The sequence below is a fragment of the Arachis hypogaea genome, chromosome 20 (genome assembly GCF_003086295.3).
Source record: "Arachis hypogaea cultivar Tifrunner chromosome 20, arahy.Tifrunner.gnm2.J5K5, whole genome shotgun sequence".
In the NCBI taxonomy this organism is placed as follows: domain Eukaryota; kingdom Viridiplantae; phylum Streptophyta; class Magnoliopsida; order Fabales; family Fabaceae; genus Arachis; species Arachis hypogaea.
Window position 1 is genome coordinate 73,973,755 of NC_092055.1, and position 17,974 is coordinate 73,991,728.

The following is a 17,974-nucleotide window of genomic DNA, read 5'->3' on the forward strand; positions in this document are numbered from 1 at the left end:
ATGAGTAAGTAATTGATGCATAAATCCACTTTCGGGGCCCACTTGGTGTGTGCTTGGGCTGGGCTTTGATTGTTACATGTGTAGAGGTCCTCCTTGGAGTTGAACGCCAGCTTTTGTGCCAGTTTGGGCGTTCAACTCTGGTTTTGGCTCCTTTTCTGGCGCTGGACGCCAGATTTGGATAGAAAGCTGGCGTTGAACGCCAGTTTACGTCGTCTATTCTTGGCCAAAGTATGGACTATTATATATTGCTGGAAAGCCCTGGATGTCTACTTTCCAACGCAATTAGAAGCGTGCCATTTCGAGTTCTGTAGCTCCAGAAAATCCACTTTGAGTGCAGGGAGGTCAGAATCCAACAGCATCAGCAGTCCTTTTTCAACCTCTGAATCTGATTTCTGCTCAAGTCCCTCAATTTCAGCCAGAAAATACCTGAAATCACAGAAAAACACACAAACTCATAGTAAAGTCCAGAAATGTGAATTTAACACAAAATCTATTAAAAACATCCCTAAAAGTAACCAGATTCTACTAAAAACATACTAAAAACAATGCCAAAAAGCATATAAATTATCCGCTCATCAGGAACCTATGATTATCAAAGAAGAGGAAGAAGTGGTTGAAGACTTAGGAGATATGGAATCTCGATGGGAATCCAAAGTTATAAATCCCTGCAAGAAGATTGAATTTGATGTTGAGGAGAAGAGTGCACAACCTCCGCAACAATTCTTGAATGAAGACTTGGAAGGAATGAAGCAGAAATTGAGTTCCCTTGGTGATGAAGATCATGCGTCAAAATTTCTTGGTAGTGAATCCTTTGAACTTGAAGAACCTTCTCCCGATGAAATAGAAAGCAATGTGGAGGTAGATTTCTCTCATCCTTCCATTTATGATTTGAGTGATAGAGAAGAGTTAGAGGAAATTGATGAACAAAAGATTGAATTTGAGAAATCTTGTAAAGAGGTGGAGGTGATCAAAGAAGGACACAAGGGAGTGGAGCTTGTAAGGACATTAGAAACACCTCTCCCCAAGCCATCACCATCCATTCTTTCATTCAAGTGGATAAATATCTCATCCCTAAGCTTTATGATCCCACTTGAATATGGTTTGCTTGAGACAGATGGGAAACTTAGAGCTCTTTGTGGCTTTAAGAGTAAAAGGGAGATGGATAGTGGTTAGCATTGTAAATCAAAGTCCATGATGGTTGCATGCTCAAGGCTTAAAAGCAAGGGTTGGTGTAGAACTAGATTGCTTGGGTCTAGGATGATGTTTGGTTGTTTTAGTGAGAATTTATCGTGCTTGCCACCCGGATGGACTAATGATGATCAATTCAAAGACGGGTGTCAAAACAAAGTGTGGGATCCCGAATCGCACAAGAAGAATCAATTTTGGGAGCTCATGGTTTGTGAAGAACTCCATAAAGGCTTGGAGTTATTAATTTTGAAGAATGGAAGTTATTGGAGACTCAAGCATTGGTGGATGTTCAAGGATAGCTTCAAGTATAAGCCACCTTGATGAGGAGCTCCCCATAAGTCCAACTTAAGGACAATAAATAAAAGTGCTAGGTGGGAGACACCCCACCATGGTAACATATTCCCTTCTTCTCTTTTGTAAATATTGGTAGAATTAGTTTAATTTCATGTTTGATTAATTTGTTGAGTTTTGTTGGTAGTTTAGTATGTTAAATAAGGTTTTATGGTATTTTGGTAGTTGTTCGGAGGTTTGGAATGCTTGGTTTGGTGCAAGAACTTGAAAAATTTTGAAAAATAGAGCACCAATCCACGCGTACGCGTGCTTCATGCGTACGCGTGACCCAAGTTTTTTCGACCATCCACACGCACGCGTCACCCACGCATACACGTGGATCCGAAAATTCCACCTCCTAGCAAAAGTCCAGAGAGTTGTACCCACTTGATGCCAACTTTGTGCGTGAGGCATAGGCCTGCCCACGCGTACGCGTCGCACCTCTGAATAAGCCATCATGCATACGCGTGACTCACGCGTACGCGTCGCTCCCATTTCACCTAACCACGCGTATGCGTCGCTTCATGCGCACGCGTGGATAGCCTTCTTTCATCACCTTCTTTTTTCATCTTCTTTCCATTTCTTCTCTTCTCCTCTCTGCTTCTTTTCTCTTACCCATCATCCAACACTACCAAACACCATTCCTAACCATTCCTTTTAGATAGTTAGTTATTTAGTTAGTTTAATTTTCATCAGTTTTCTTTGTTTTTCATTATAAGTGTTGGATTATTAATTTTGTTTACTGTTTGTTGCTGCTGATTATTGATGCGATATTAGTTTAGCATCATTGTTGTTAATTGTCATTGTTGGATTCACTTGTTGAGATTTCCATTTATTACTTAGTTTTTAATTTTTCATGCTTAACTTTTGTGAATGCCAAGTGAATGACATTGCCTTCAAGCTTTTTAAGTCTTTTGAATTGCATGACTTGGCCACCATGTGATTTGAACCCTTTTTTTATTAGGCAATTTCTTCACGGATGTTGTGCATTGATCTTAATGCATTGTGTTTCTTGATCATATGCATCCATATGTTTTCGGCTTGAATGCTTTCATGCTTCTTTATTGCTTGTTTGGTTGTTTTAACCTATGAGTTAAGAGCATCTCAAGCACATTAGGATGAGTGAAGTGCATGTTCCTTTTTGGTAACTGTGACATAGCTTTTTATGCTAGTGTGTGTTCTAAACTGCGCACAACTTAGAATGTGCAAACACTTACTTTTATCCATGTCACACACTAATTCACTCACTTCATTCTAGTGATTAGTACCTCATCCCAACAATGTCTGCTTCCTTACTTTTGTATTTACTTTTCTTACTATCCTGCCTTCTATTTTCAGGATGAATCATTATAAGCTAAAACAAAAGCGAGAAAGAAAAGAACACGCAGCAACCGGTTGATCCACCAGCTGAAGGTGGCAACTCGGCAAGTCGCCGTATCCCCTTGCTCATCTTTGAATGCACCGAGGACGGTGCAAACTTTTAAGTGTGGGAAGGTCATCCGACCAGTCGGTATTTTTGGGTGACAAATTTCTAATCCCAACACTTTTGCATTTCATCTTTAGGTCTTTTAGGATTTTTTATGCATTTTCTTATTTTTCATTTATGAACATAAGAAGCTTAGTCAATATAATGAAATTTTTCAAGAAATTTATCTATAGGGCACCCCAATTGATTTGAGTAAAAATTTTTCATTGAACTTGCTTGAATTATATCTTGTGGATCATGTTTTTGAGCTAAGAACACAAGCAAGTGAGTTTTGAGCCTAATTGTGTGGTTACATCTTATAACCACTTATTTTCATTCCTGTGTGTATTATTCTCTTTCTATGATTGTAATCTTTGATTTGTTTGATTCTTTATGTCCATTATTTTATGTATATATGCATTTATATGATTGGGGCCATTGTTTCATTAGCTCACTTACCCAAATGACCTACCTTTCATCTACCATTGTTAGCCAACTTTGAGCCTACGATTAATCCACTTGTTCTTAATTTTAGCACATTACAAGCCTTAAAGCGAAAAATAATAATTGTCCTTATTTCGATCTTTGATTAGCTTACGCTAGTGAGTGTATGTATCATTCAAGTGTGGGAAAACTTGGGACATTGGTTGAGAAAAGGGGTAGTTTTGCATTTCTATTGAAAACATTGGGAATGGGTACATGTTCATGTGTTAACTAAATGTAAAACCATATGCATTGATGCTCTTGTGTGTAGTTTATTTCAAAAAGAAAAAAATAGAAAATAAAAAGAAAAAAATATATATCAAAAAATAAAAACAAATAAGAAAAAGAAAGAAAAAGGAAAGCAATAAAAAGGGGACAAAATGCCCCAAAGTGAAGCTCAATAATAATCAATGCATATGAGTTGTGATAAAAAAGAGAATGCATGAGTGTTTGAAAAAGTGAAGAATGGATAGTTAGGTTTGTTTTAATTTGTATAGGTTGTTATATAGGTTAGGTGGGAAGTTTAAGTTAATCAAAGATTCAAATTTCAAGTCCACTTGACCATATGCATCCTTACCTTGACCCTAGGCCCATTACAACCTATAAATAAGTCCTCATGATATTTGTATGCATGCATGAAATGATTGTTGATTGTAAGATGAAAAACAAATCTTGGAAAGCATGATTAGGGGAGAATTGAGTGGATCAACCCCATACACTTGAGTGATTAGAGCGGATACACATCCGATGAGGGTTTGATTGCTCAATTACATGTTTTCACCTAGAATCATCACTTTTCTTGAAAGTTTGCAAAAATCTTTCAATAACTCAATTCAATTGTGGGTTTGACTTGGTTGTTAATACCTTTAGCCCTGATGAGCGGATAATTTATACGCTTTTTGACATTGTTTTTAGGTAGTTTTTAGTAGGATCTAGCTATTTTCTAGTATATTTTTATTAGTTTTCAAGCAAAATTTACATTTCTAGACTTTACTATGAGTTTGTGTGTTTTCTGTGACTTCAGGTATTTTCTGGCTAAAATTGAGGGACCTGAGCAAAAATCTGATTCAGAGGCTGAAAAAGGACTGTAGATGCTGTTGGATTCTGACCTCCCTGCACTTGAAATGGATTTTTCTGGAGCTACAAAAACCCAATTGGTGCACTCTCAATTGCGTTGGAAAGTAGACATCCTGGGCTTTCCCGCAACTTATAATAGTCCATACTTTGCCCAAGTTTTGATAACGCAAACTGGCGTTTGAACGCCAACTTTCTACCATATTCTGGCATTAAACGCCAGAACTGGCATAAAAGCTGGAGTTAAACGCCTAAACTGGCACCAAAGCTGGTGATTAACTCCAAGAAGAGTCTTTACACGTGAAAGCTTCAATGCTCAGCCCAAGCACAGACCAAGTGGGTCCTAGAAGTGGATTTCTGCACTATCTGCACTTAGTTACTCAATTTCTGTAAACCCTAGTGACTAGTTTAGTATAAAAACTACTTTTAGTGATTTATTTCACATTAGAGAATGAATATCTAGATCATCTTTATATCTTTTCATCTTTGATCACGTTTTGGGGGCTGGCCATTCGGCCATGCCTGGACCATTATCACTTATGTATTTTCAACGGTGGAGTTTCTACACCACATAGATTAAGGTGTGGAGCTCTACTGTTCCTCATGAATTAATGCAAAGTACTATTGTTTTTCTATTCAATTCAAGCTTATTCTTATTCTAAGAGATTCATTCGCACACAAGAACATGATGAATGTGATGATCAAGTGACACTCATCACCATTCTCACTTATGAACGCGTGCCTGACAAACACTTCCGTTCTACATGAAAACAAGCTTGAATGCATATCTCTTGGATTCCTGGTCCATGCGTTTGATTGTATCTCCTGACAACAGAGCCTTCAATTCCTTGAGATCAGAGTCTTCATGGTATAAGCTAGAATCAATTAGCAGCATTCTTGAGAACCGGAAAGTCTAAACCTTGTCTGTGGTATTCCGAGTAGGATCTGGGATGGGATGACTGTGATGAGCTTCAAACTCACCAGTGTTGGGCGTAGTGACAGACGCAAAAGGATCAATGGATCCTATTCCAACATGAGTGAGAACCGACAGATGAATAGCCGTGCGGTGACAGCACATTTGGACCATTTTCACTGAGAGGACGGACGATAGCCATTGACAACGGTGATCCCCCAACATACAGCTTGCCATGGAAAGGAGTATGAATGATTGAATGATGACAGTAGGAAAGCAGGGATTCAGAAGCAACAAGCATCCCCATACGCTAATCTAAAATCCCACCAATGAATTACATAAGTATTTCTATCTTATTTTATATTTTATTTATATTTTAATTCTCAAAACCTCATAACCATTTGAATCTGCCTGACTGAGATTTACAAGATGACCATAGCTTGCTTCAAGCCGACAATGTCCGTGGGATCGACCCCTACTCACGTAAGGTTTATTACTTGGACGACCTAGTGCACTTGCTAGTTAGTTGTGCGGAGTTGTGAAAAAGAGTTGAGATTACGATTGTGCGTACCAAGTTTTTGGCACCATTTCAGAGATCACAATTTCGTGCAACCAGTTTTTGGCGCTGTTGCCGGGGATTGTTCGAGTTTGGACAACTGACGGTTCATCTTGTTGCTCAGATTAGGTAATTTATTTTGATTTTAAGTTTTTTTGTTTTTATTATTTTTATTTTAGAAAAATTTAAAAAAAATAAATTATTCTATGTCTGCAAAATTTTTAAGAACGAATTCTAGAGTTTCATGATGATTTGTTGAAGTCTGGCTGGTTGTGAAGCCATGTCTAAACTTTTGGACCGAGGTTTCAACTTATCATCACAAGAGTTTGTTGATTTTTATCAATCTTGCTGTTGAATGTAATGATCTGCTAAAGCTTGGCTGGCCATTGGCCATGTCTAGTGTTTTGGACCGAAGCTTTCTCTGAAAACTTGGCTGGCTAGTAAGCCATGTCTAATTCCTGGACCAGAGTTTTAGACTAACATTGCATGATTTCTGGAATTCTCATTAAGAATTTTGAATTCCTTATTTTCTTTTTCCAAATAATTTTCGAAAAAAATACAAAAAAATTAGTAAAATAAAAAAAAACCAAAAATTTTGTGTTTGAGTCTAGTGTTTATTTTTAAGTTTGGTGTCTTGCATATTTTTAATTCTCTTGCTTTTTTCGAATATATGCATTATGTTCTTCATTAATCTGCAAGTTGTTCTTGATGATTTACTTGGGTCTGATCTTTAAATTCTCTTGTTTTGTGTCTTTTGTTGTTTCTCATGTGTATTCTCAAGTTGTTAGTGTCTCTAATATGAAAAATTTCTAAGTTTGGTGTCTTGCATGCATTGTTTATCTGATCTTAGTTTTCCATGATTAGTTTCATTTTGTTGTTTTTCATCATTAAAAATTCAAAAAATTTTCAAAATTTTGCCTTTTCAAGTCAATAATATAGAGAATTGAAGATTCGGAACATACAGCAGAGGAATCACAGAGAAAAAGCTGGGTGTTCAAAACGCCCAGTGAAGAAGGAAAACTGGCATTTAAACGCCAGCCAGGGTACCTGGCTGGGCGTTAAACGCCCAAAAGGGTAGTATTTTGGGCATTAAACGCCAGAATGGATACCATTCTGGGCGTTTAACGCCAGGATGGCACAGGAGGGGAGATTTTGTTTTCAATTCAAATCTTTTTCAAATCTTCAAAATTCTTCAAAATCAAATCTTTTTCACATCATGTCTTTTTCAAATCACATCTTTTTTTTTATTTTTATTTTCTTTTATTTTTATATTTTCGAAAATTCCAAAATAATTTTCAAAATTTTTTTCTTATTTCTTATTTTCAAAATTAATGCTAATATTTAATATGATTGATTCAAAAAAAAAATTCTCAAGTTGTTACTTGCCTATTAAGAAAGGTTTAATTTTTAAATTTTGAAATCATATCTTTTAGTTTCTTGTTAGTCAAGTGATTAACTTTAATTTTCAAAATCAATTTCTCTTAAGTTTTTTTTCAATCATATCTTTTCAATCATATCCTCCCAATCATATCTTTTTCAAAATAATTTTCAATCATATTTTTTTGATTGGTAATTTCAAAACCTTTTTCAAAATCACTTAACCACTTTCTCACTTTTAATTTTTGAAAACCATCAATCAATTTTTCAAAATCCTTTTTAAAATTTTAGTTTTTATTTAAAAATTTGTTTTAAAAAATTCTTCTCCCTCTTCACCTTTTTCTATTTAAAGACTAACACTCCTCCTCTATTAGCAATTCGAACACTCCCTCTCTATAAGTTCGAATTCTCCTCTCTACCTTATTCTTCTATTCTTCTTTTCCTCTGACACCTCAAGGAATCTCTATACTGTGACATAGAGGATTCCATACTTTCTTTGTCTTCTTCTCTATCATATAAGCAGGAACAAAGATAAAGGCATTCTTGTTGAAGCTGATCCTGAACCTGAAAGGACCTTGAAGAGAAAGCTAAGAGAAGCTAAAGCACAACTCTCTGGGGAGGACCTAACAGAAATTTTCAAAAAGGAAGCAGACAAAACAAACATGGCCGAACCTAACAACAATGGTGGAGATGCAAGGAAGATGCTTGGTGACTTTATTGCACCCTCTTCTGACTTCTGTGGAAGGAGCATCTCAATTCTTGCAATTGGAGCAAACAAATTTGAGCTTAAATCTCAATTAGTTTCTCTAATGCAGCAGAATTGCAAGTATCATGGACTTCCATTGGAAGATCCTCATCAGCTTTTAGCTGAGTTCTAGCAAATCTGTGACACTGTTAAGACTCATGGGTTTGACCCTGAGGTCTACAAAATTATGCTTTTCCCTTTTGCTGTAAGAGACAGAGCTAGGACATGGTTGGACTCACAACCTAAGGACAGCCTGAACTCTTGGGAAAAGCTGGTCAATGCCTTATTGGCAAAGTTCTTTCCACCTCAAAAATTGAGTAAGCTTAGAGTAGAAGTCCAAACCTTCAGACAGAAGAAAGGCGAATCCCTCTATGAAGCTTGGGAAAGATACAAGCAATTGATCAGAAGGTATCCTTCTGGTATGCTTTCAGAATGGAGCATCATATGCATATTCCATGATGGTCTGTCTGAACTGTCCAAGATGTCATTGGACAACTCTGCTGGTGGATCTCTTCATCTAAAGAAGATGCCTGAAGAAGTTGAGGAACTCATTAAAATGGTTGCAAATAACCAATTCATGTACACTTCTGAAAGGAATCCTGTGAATAATGGGACAACTCAGAAGAAAGGAGTTCTTGAAATTGATACTCTGAATACCATATTGGTTCAGAACAAAATATTGACTCAGCAAGTCAATATGATTTCTCAGAGTCTGAATGGATTACAAGCTGCATCCAATAGTACTAAAGAAGCATCTTCTGAAGAAGAAGCTTATGATCCTAAGAACCCTGCAACGGCATAGGTGAATTACATGGGAGAACCCTATGGAAACACCTATAATCCTTCATGGAGAAATCATCCAAATTTCTCATAGAAGGACCAACAAAAACCTCAACAAGGCTTCAATAATAATGGTGGAAGAAATAGGTTTAGCAATAGCAAGCCTTTTCCATCATCTTCTCAGCAATAGATAGAGAATTCTGAACAGAGCCATTCCAGCCTGGCAACCATAGTCTCTGATCTATCCAAGACCACACTAAGTTTCATGAATGAAATAAGGTCCTCCATTAGAAATTTGGAGGCACAGGTGGGTCAGCTGAGTAAGAAAATTACTAAAACTCCTCCTAGTACTCTCCCAAGCAATACAGAAGAAAATCCCAAGAGAGAGTGAAAGGCCATAACCATGACCAACATGGCCAAACTTGGAGAGAGTGAGGAGGACGTGAGTCCCAGTGAGAAAAGCCTCATAGGACATCCTCTGGACAGAAAGGAGTTTCCCTTTGTGGAACCAAAGGAATCTGAGGCTCATACAGAGACAATAGAGATTCCATTGAACTTCCTTCTGTCATTCATGAGCTCTGATGAATATTCTTCCTCTGAAGAGGATGAAGACATCACTGAAGAGCAAGTTGCTAAATATCTAAGAGCAATCATGAAGCTGAATGCCAAGTTATTTGGTACTAAGACTTGGGAGGATGAACCCCCCTTGTTCACCAATGAACTAAAAGCATTAATGAGGCAGACATTACCTCAGAAGAAATTGGATCCCAGAAAATTCTTCATACCTCGTACCATAGGCACCATGACCTTTAAGAAAGCTCTATGTGACCTGGGGTCAGGTATAAACCTCATGCCACTCTCTGTAATAGAGAAACTGGGAATCTTTGAGGTACAAGCTGCAAGAATCTCGCTAGAGATGGCAGACAAATCAATGAAACAGGCTTCTGGACTAGTAGAGGACGTGCAAGTGAAGGTTGAAGGCCTTTACACCCCTACTGATTTTATAATCCTAAACACTGGGAAGGATGAGGATGAATCCATCATCCTTGGCAGACCCTTCCTAGCCACAACAAAAGCTGTAATTGATGTTGACAGAGGAGAGTTGGTCCTTAAGTTGAATAAGGACTACCTTGTATTCAAGACTCAAGGTTCTCTTTCTGTAACCATGGAGAGGAAGCATGAAAAGCTTCTCTCAATACAGAGTCAAACAAAAACCCCACATTCAAACTCTAAGTTTGGTGTTGGGAGGCCACAACCAAACTCTAAGTTTGGTGTTGAGAGGCCACAACCAAACTCTAAGTTTGGTGTTGAGAGGCCCCAACCCTGCTCTGATTATCTGTGAGGCTCCATGTGAGTTCACTGTCAAGCAATTGATATTAAAGAAGTGCTTATTGGGAGGTAACCCAATGTTATTTAATTATATCTATTTATTTTCCATTGTTATTTTATGTTTTCTTTAGGTTGATGATCATGTGAAGTCACAAAAACAACTAAAAAATCAAAAATAGAATGAAAAACAGCATTAAAAATAGCTCACCCTGGAGGAAGAGCTTACTGGCATTTAAACGCCAGTAAGAGTAGCAGAATGGGCGTTAAACGCCCAGTCTAGCACCATTCTGGGCGTTTAATGCCAGAAATGGGCACCAGACTGGCGTTTAACGCCAGAAATAGGCACCAGATTGGCGTTTAACGCCAGAACAGGGCACCAAGTTGGCGTTAAACGTCAAGAAAGGGAGAAAAGCTGGCATTAAACGCTAGAAACAAGCAGCAATCTGGCGTTTAACGCCAGAATTGCACTCTAAGGGCGTCTTGCATGCCTAAATAGAGCAGGGATGATAAGTCCTTGACCCCTCAAGATCTGTGGACCCCACAGGATCCCCACCAACCTCAACTCACTCTCTCTCTTCTTCACACCTTTCATAACACTCTTCCCCAAATACCCTTCACCATTCACCTCCATATCTCTTCCCCAAATACCCTTCACCAATCACCTCATTCACTCTCCCCCAAAACCCCATCTACCTTCAAATTCAAAACCCTTTTTTCCTCCCAAACCCAACCCCAAATACACGAACCAAGCCTCTCCCAACTCCTATATATACCCCTCATCACTCCTTCAATTTCACACATCACAAACACCTTATACCCCCTTGGCCAAACTCACCCTCACCCTCCATCTCCTCCATTTTCTTCTTATTCTCCTTCACTCTTTCTTCTTTGCTTGAGGACGAGCAAACACGTTAAGTTTGGTTTGGTAAAAGCATTGATTTTTGTTTTTCCATAACTATTTATAGCACCTAAGGCCGGAGAAACCTCTAGAAAGAGGAAAGGGAAGGCAAAAGCTTCCAACTCCGAGTCATGGGAGATTGAGAGATTCATCTCAAAGGTCCATCAAGACCACTTCTATGAAGTTGTGGCCAAGAAGAAGGTGATCCCTGAGGTCCCTTTCAAGCTCAAAAGGAGTGAGTATCCAGAGATCAGACATGAGATCAGAAGAAGAGGATGGGAAGTTCTCTCAAATCCTATTCAACAAGTCGGAATCTTAATGGTTCAAGTGTTCTATGCAAACGCATGGATCACTAGGAACCATGATCAAAGTATGAACCCGAATCCAAAGAATTGGTTTACAATGATTTAGGAGAAATACTTAGATTTCAGTCCGGAAAATGTAAGGTTGGCATTCAACTTGCCAAAGATGCAAGAAAATGCTCGCCCCTATACTAGAAAGGTCAACTTTGATCAAAGGTTGGACCAAGTCCTCATGGACATATGTGTGGAAGGAGCTTAATGGAAAAGTGACTCAAGAGGCAAACCGGTTCAACTAAGAAGGCTTGACCTCAAACCAGTGGCTAGGGGATGGTTGGAGTTCATCCAACGCTCTATAATTCCTACTAGCAACTGGTCTGAAGTTACTGTAGACCGGGCTATCATGATCCATAGTATCATGAATGGAGAAGAAGTAGAAGTTCATGAGATCATATCCCTAGAACTCTACAAGGTGGCGGATAAGTCTTCCACTTTGGCAAGGTTAGCCTTCCCTCATCTCATTTGTCACCTATGCAATTCAGCTGAAATTGTCATAGAGGGAGATATCCTCATTGAAGAGGACAAGCCCATCACTAAGAAAAGGATGGAGTAAACAAGAGAGCCCACTCATGGACCTTAACAAGAGCATGAGGAAAGTCCTCATCATGAAATCTCTGAGATGCCTCAAGGGATGGATTTTCCTGCACAAAAATATTGGGAGCAAATCAACACCTCCTTAGGAGAATTAAGTTATAACATGGGACAACTAAGGGTGGAGCACCAAGAGCACTCCATCATTCTCCATGAGATTAGAGAAGATCAAAGAGCTATGAGGGAGGAGCAACAAAGGCAAGGAAGAGACATTAAGGAGCTCAAGCACTCCATAAGATCTTCAAGAGGAAGAACTAACCGCCATCACTAAGGTGGACCCGTTCTTTAATTTCCTTGCTCTTTATTTTCTGTTTTTCGTTTACTATGCTTTATGTTTTGTTTATATTTGTGTCTTTATTACATGATCATTAGTATCTTAGTGTCTATGCCTTAAAGCTATGAATATCCTATGAATCCATCACCTTTCTTAAATGAAAAATGTTTTAATTACAAAAGAACAAGAAGTACATGGTTTCGAATTCTATCTTGAAATTAGTTTAATTATTTTGATGTGGTGAGAATACCTTTTGTTTTCTGAATGAATGCTTGAACAGTGCATATTTTTGAATTTGTTGTTTATGAATGTTAAAATTGTTGGCTCTTGAAAGAATGATGAAAAAGGAGAAATATTATTTGATAATCTGAAAAATCATATAATTGATTCTTGAAGCAAGAAAAAGCAGTGAAAAGCTTGCAGAAAAAAAATGCAAAAAAAAGAAAAAAAAAAGAGAAAGAAAGAAAAAGAAAAAGCAAGCAGAAAAAGCCAATAGCCCTTTAAACCAAAAGGCAAGGGTAAAATAAAAAGGATCCAAGGCTTTGAGCATTAATGGATAGGAGCGCCCAAAGGAATAAAATCCTGGCCTAAGCGGCTAAACCAAGCTGTCTCTAACCATGTGCTTGTGGCGTGAAGGTGTCAAGTGAAAAGCTTGAGACTGAGCGGTTAAAGTCGTGATCCAAAGCAAAAAGAGTGTGCTTAAGAACCCTGGACACCTCTAATTGGGGACTCTAGCAAAGCTGAGTCACAATCTAAAAATGTTCAGCCAGTTATGTGTATGTGGCATTTATGTATCCGGTGGTAATACTGGAAAACAAAGTGCTTAGGGCCACGGCCAAAACTCATAAAGTAGCTGTGTTCAAGGATCAACATACTAAACTAGGAGAATCAATAACACTATCTAAATTCTGAGTTCCTATAGATGCCAATCATTCTGAACTTCAAAGGATAAAGTGAGATGCCAAAACTGTTCAGAGGCAAAAAGCTACTAGTCCCGCTCCTCTAATTGGAGCTAAGTTTCATTGATATTTTGGAATTTATATTATATTCTCTTATTTTTATCCTATTTGATTTTCAGTTCCTTGGGGACAAGCAACAATTTAAGTTTGGTGTTGTGATGAGCGGATAATTTATACGCTTTTTGGCATTGTTTTTAGGTAGTTTTTAGTAGGATCTAGCTACTTTCTAGTATATTTTTATTAGTTTTCAAGCAAAATTTACATTTCTGGACTTTACTATGAGTTTGTGTATTTTTCTGAGATTTCAAGTATTTTCTGACTGAAATTGAGGGACCCGAGCAAAAATCTGATTCAGAGGCTGAAAAAGGACTGCAGATGCTGTTGGATTCTAACCTCCCTGCACTCGAAATGGATTTTCTGGAGCTACAGAAACCCAATTGGCGTGCTCTCAATTGCGTTGGAAAGTAGACATCCTGGGCTTTCCAGAAATATATAATAGTACATACTTTTCCCATGTTTTAATAACACAATCTGGTGTTTGAACGCCAACTTTCTATCCTATTCTGGCGTTAAACGCCAGAACTGGCATAAAAGCTGGAGTTAAATGCCCAAATTGGCACCAAAGCTGGCGTTTAACTCCAAGAAGAGTCTCTACACGTGAAAGCTTTAATGCTCAGCCCAAGCACAGACCAAGTGGGTCCCGAAAGTAGATTTCTGCACTATCTGCACTTAGTTACTCAATTTCTGTAAACCCTAGTGACTAGTTTAGTATAAAAACTACTTTGAGTGATTTATTTCACATCAGAGAATGAATATCTAGATCATCTTTATATCTTTTCATCTTTGATCATGTTTTGGGGGCTGGCCATTCGGCCATGCCTGGACCATTATCACTTATGTATTTTCAACGGTGGAGTTTCTACACCCCATAGATTAAGGTGTGGAGCTCTGCTGTTCCTCATGAATTAATGCAAAGTACTATTGTTTTTCTATTCAATTCAAGCTTATTCTTATTCTAAGATATTCATTCGCACACAAGAACATGATGAATGTGATGATTAAGTGACACTCATCACCATTCTCACTTATGAACGCGTGCCTGACAAACACTTCCGTTCTACATGAAAACAAGCTTGAATGCATATCTCTTGGATTCCTGGTCCATGCATTTGATTGTCTCTCCTGAAAATAAAGCCTTCAATTCCTTGAGATCAGAGTCTTCATGGTATAAGCTAGAATCAATTGGCAGCATTCTTGAGATCCGGAAAGTCTAAACCTTATCTGTGGTATTCTGAGTAGGATCTGGGATGGGATGACTGTGACGAGCTTCAAACTCGCGAGTGTTGGGCGTAGTGACAGACGCAAAAGGATCAATGGATCCTTTTCCAACATGAGTGAGAACCGACAGATGATTAGCCGTGCGGTGACAGCGTATTTGGACCATTTTCATTGAGAGGACGGACGGTAGCCATTGACAATGGTGATCCCCACAACATACAGCTTGCCATGGAAAGGAGTATGAATGATTGAATGAAGACAGTAGGAAAGCAGGGATTCAGAAGCAACAAGCGTCTCCATACGCTTATCTGAAATCCCACCAATGAATTACATAAGTAATTTTATCTTATTTTATTTTTTATTTATATTTTAATTCACAAAACCTCATAACCATTTGAATCTGCCTAACTGAGATTTACAAGATGACCATTAGCTTGCTTCAAGCCGACAATCTCCGTGGGATCGACCCTTACTCACGTAAGGTTTATTACTTGGACGACCCAGTGCACTTGCTGGTTAGTTGTGCGGAGTTGTGAAAAAGAGTTGAGATTACGATTGTGCATACCAAGTTTTTGGCGCCGTTTCAGAGATCACAATTTCGTGCACCAAGCCCCTATGCTTATATTGGTTTTCTTGGAAGTTGATTTATTTTGACCAAGCAATTGTATTCATTTAGATAGTTGCATATATGTAGATTGCGTTTAGTTAGTTTACATTTTAATAAATGATGATACCCTTTGTCTCTTTCTTGGTTTAGCATGAGGACATGCTATGGTTTAAGTGTGGGGAGATTTGATGCACCACTATTTCGTGGTGCATTTTATCTTGAATCTAGGAGATTTTATCACCTTTTCTCACACTTATTCAACAAAATAGCAGGGTTTTGTATATTCTCCCTAATTTGTGCTTAAATGTGAAAACATGCTTTTTAGCCCTTCATTGGTTAATTTTAATTCACCTTTGATTCCACTAGATGCCTTGATGTGATTGTTGGTGAATTCAGGTTCAAAAGGCTAGGAATGGATCAAAAGAATGAAGAGAAAGGCATGCAAAGTGGAGAAATCATGGAAAATCAAGGATTTGGGATACATTCATCGACGTGCACGCGTGAATTTGAAGTCGCACGGCGATGCGTATGATGCACGGAAACTTGTCTCTCAACAATTTCCCTCAACAAGTATACTGAATTGTCGTCAAGTAATAACTCACAATAGAGTGAGGTCGAATCCCACAGAGATTAACGGATTAAGCAATCAATGGTTAATTGATTATTCTAGTTAGACGAATCATATTGGAGTGATAAGTAATCAAGAAAATGTAAATGGCATAAAAGTAAAGAAAAGCAATAAAGTGTAGAAAAGTAAAATGGCAAGTGGTGCACAAAATTGTTACTTGGTGCACAAAATTGTTACTCTCTTACAATTTCGCACACATTACTCTCTTACAATTTCGCACACATGACCAGCAAGTGCACTGGGTCGTCCAAGTAATACCTTACGTGAGTAAGGGTCGAATCCCACGGAGATTGTTGGTTTGAAGCAATCTATGATTATCTTGTAAATCTTAGTCAGGAAGTCAATTATGTTTATCAGTTGAATTATGAATAACCAGTAGAGCATAAATTAAAAGTTACTTGTTGTGCAGTAATGGGGAATATGTTGGAGTTTTAGAGATGCTTTGTCTTCTGAATCTCTGCTTTCCTCTGTCTTCTTGTTCACGCACGCACGTCCCCCTATGGCAAGCTGTGTGTTGGTGGATCACCGTTGTCAATGGCTACCTTCCATCCTTCCAGTGAAAACTACGCTCACGCACTCTGTCACAGCACGACTAATCACCGGTTGGTTCTCGATCCGGTTGGAATAGGATTTACTATCCTTTTGCGTCTGTCACTAACGCCCAGCCTTCAGGAGTTTGAAGCTCGTCACAGTCATTCAATCCTTGAATCCTACTCGGAATACCACAGACAAGGTTTAGACTTTCCGGATTCTCATAAATGCTGCCATCAATTCTAGCTTATACCACGGAGATTCTGATTAAGGAATCTAAGAGATACTCATTCAATCGTATATAGAACGGAGGTGGTTGTCAGGCACACGTTCATGATTTGAGGAGGGTGATGAGTGTCACAGATCATCACCTCCATCACAGTTAAGCGCGAATGAACATCTTAGATAGGAACAAGCGTGTTTGAATGGAAAACAGAAATACTTGCATTAATTCATCGAGACACAGCAGAGCTCCTCACCCCCAACAATGGGGTTTAGAGACTCATGCCGTCAGAGAATACAAAGTTTAGATCTGAAATGTCATGAGATGCAAAATAAGTCTCTAAAAGATGTTTAAATACTAAACCAGTAGCCTAGGGTTACAAAATATGAGTGGACTATGATGGATGATGCAGAGATCCACTTCTGGGGCCCACTTGGTGTGCTGGGGCCCACTTGGTGTGTGCTGGGGCTGAGACTTTAAGCAATTCACGTGCAGAGGCCATTTGTGGAGTTGAACGCCAGTTTTTGTGCCAGTTTGGGCGTTCAACTCCAGTTCTTGATCCTTTTCTGGCGCTGGACGCCAGATTTGGGCAGAAGGCTGGCGTTGAACGCCAGTTTACGTCGTCAATTCTTGTTCAAAGTATGAACTATTATATATTGCTGGAAAGCCCTGGAGGTCTACTTTCCAACGCAATTGGAAGCACGCCATTTCGAGTTCTGTAGCTCCAGAAAATCCACTTTGAGTGCAGGGAGGTCAGAATCCAACAGCATCAGCAGTCCTTTTTCAGCCTGAATCAGATTTTTGCTCAGCTCCTTCAATTTCAGCCAGAAAAATACCTGAAATTACAGAAAAACACACAACTCATAGTAAAGTCCAGAAATATGAATTTTTCCTAAAAACTACTGGAAATAGGCTAAAAACTAACTAAAACATACTCAAAACTATATGAAATTATCCCCAAAAAGCGTATAAAATATCCGCTCATCACAACACCAAACTTAAACTGTTGCTTGTCCTCAAGCAACTAGACAAATAAAATAGAAGACTAATAGGTTGAGAAGCAATAATATCTCAGAGTTTTTGAATGAAGCTCAGATTCTAATTAGATGAGCGGGGCTAGTAGCTTTTTGCTTCTGAACAGTTTTGGCATCTCACCTTATCCATTGAAGCTCAGAGTGATTGGCATCTATAGGAACTCAGAATTCAGATAGTGTTATTGATTTTCTTAGTTTAGTGTGATGATTCTTGAACACAGCTTCTTTATGAGTCTTGGCCGTGGCCCTAAGCACTTTGTTTTCCAGTATTATCACCGGATACATAAATGCCACAGACACATAACTGGGTGAACCTTTTCAGATTGTGACTCAGCTTTGCTAAAGTCCCCAA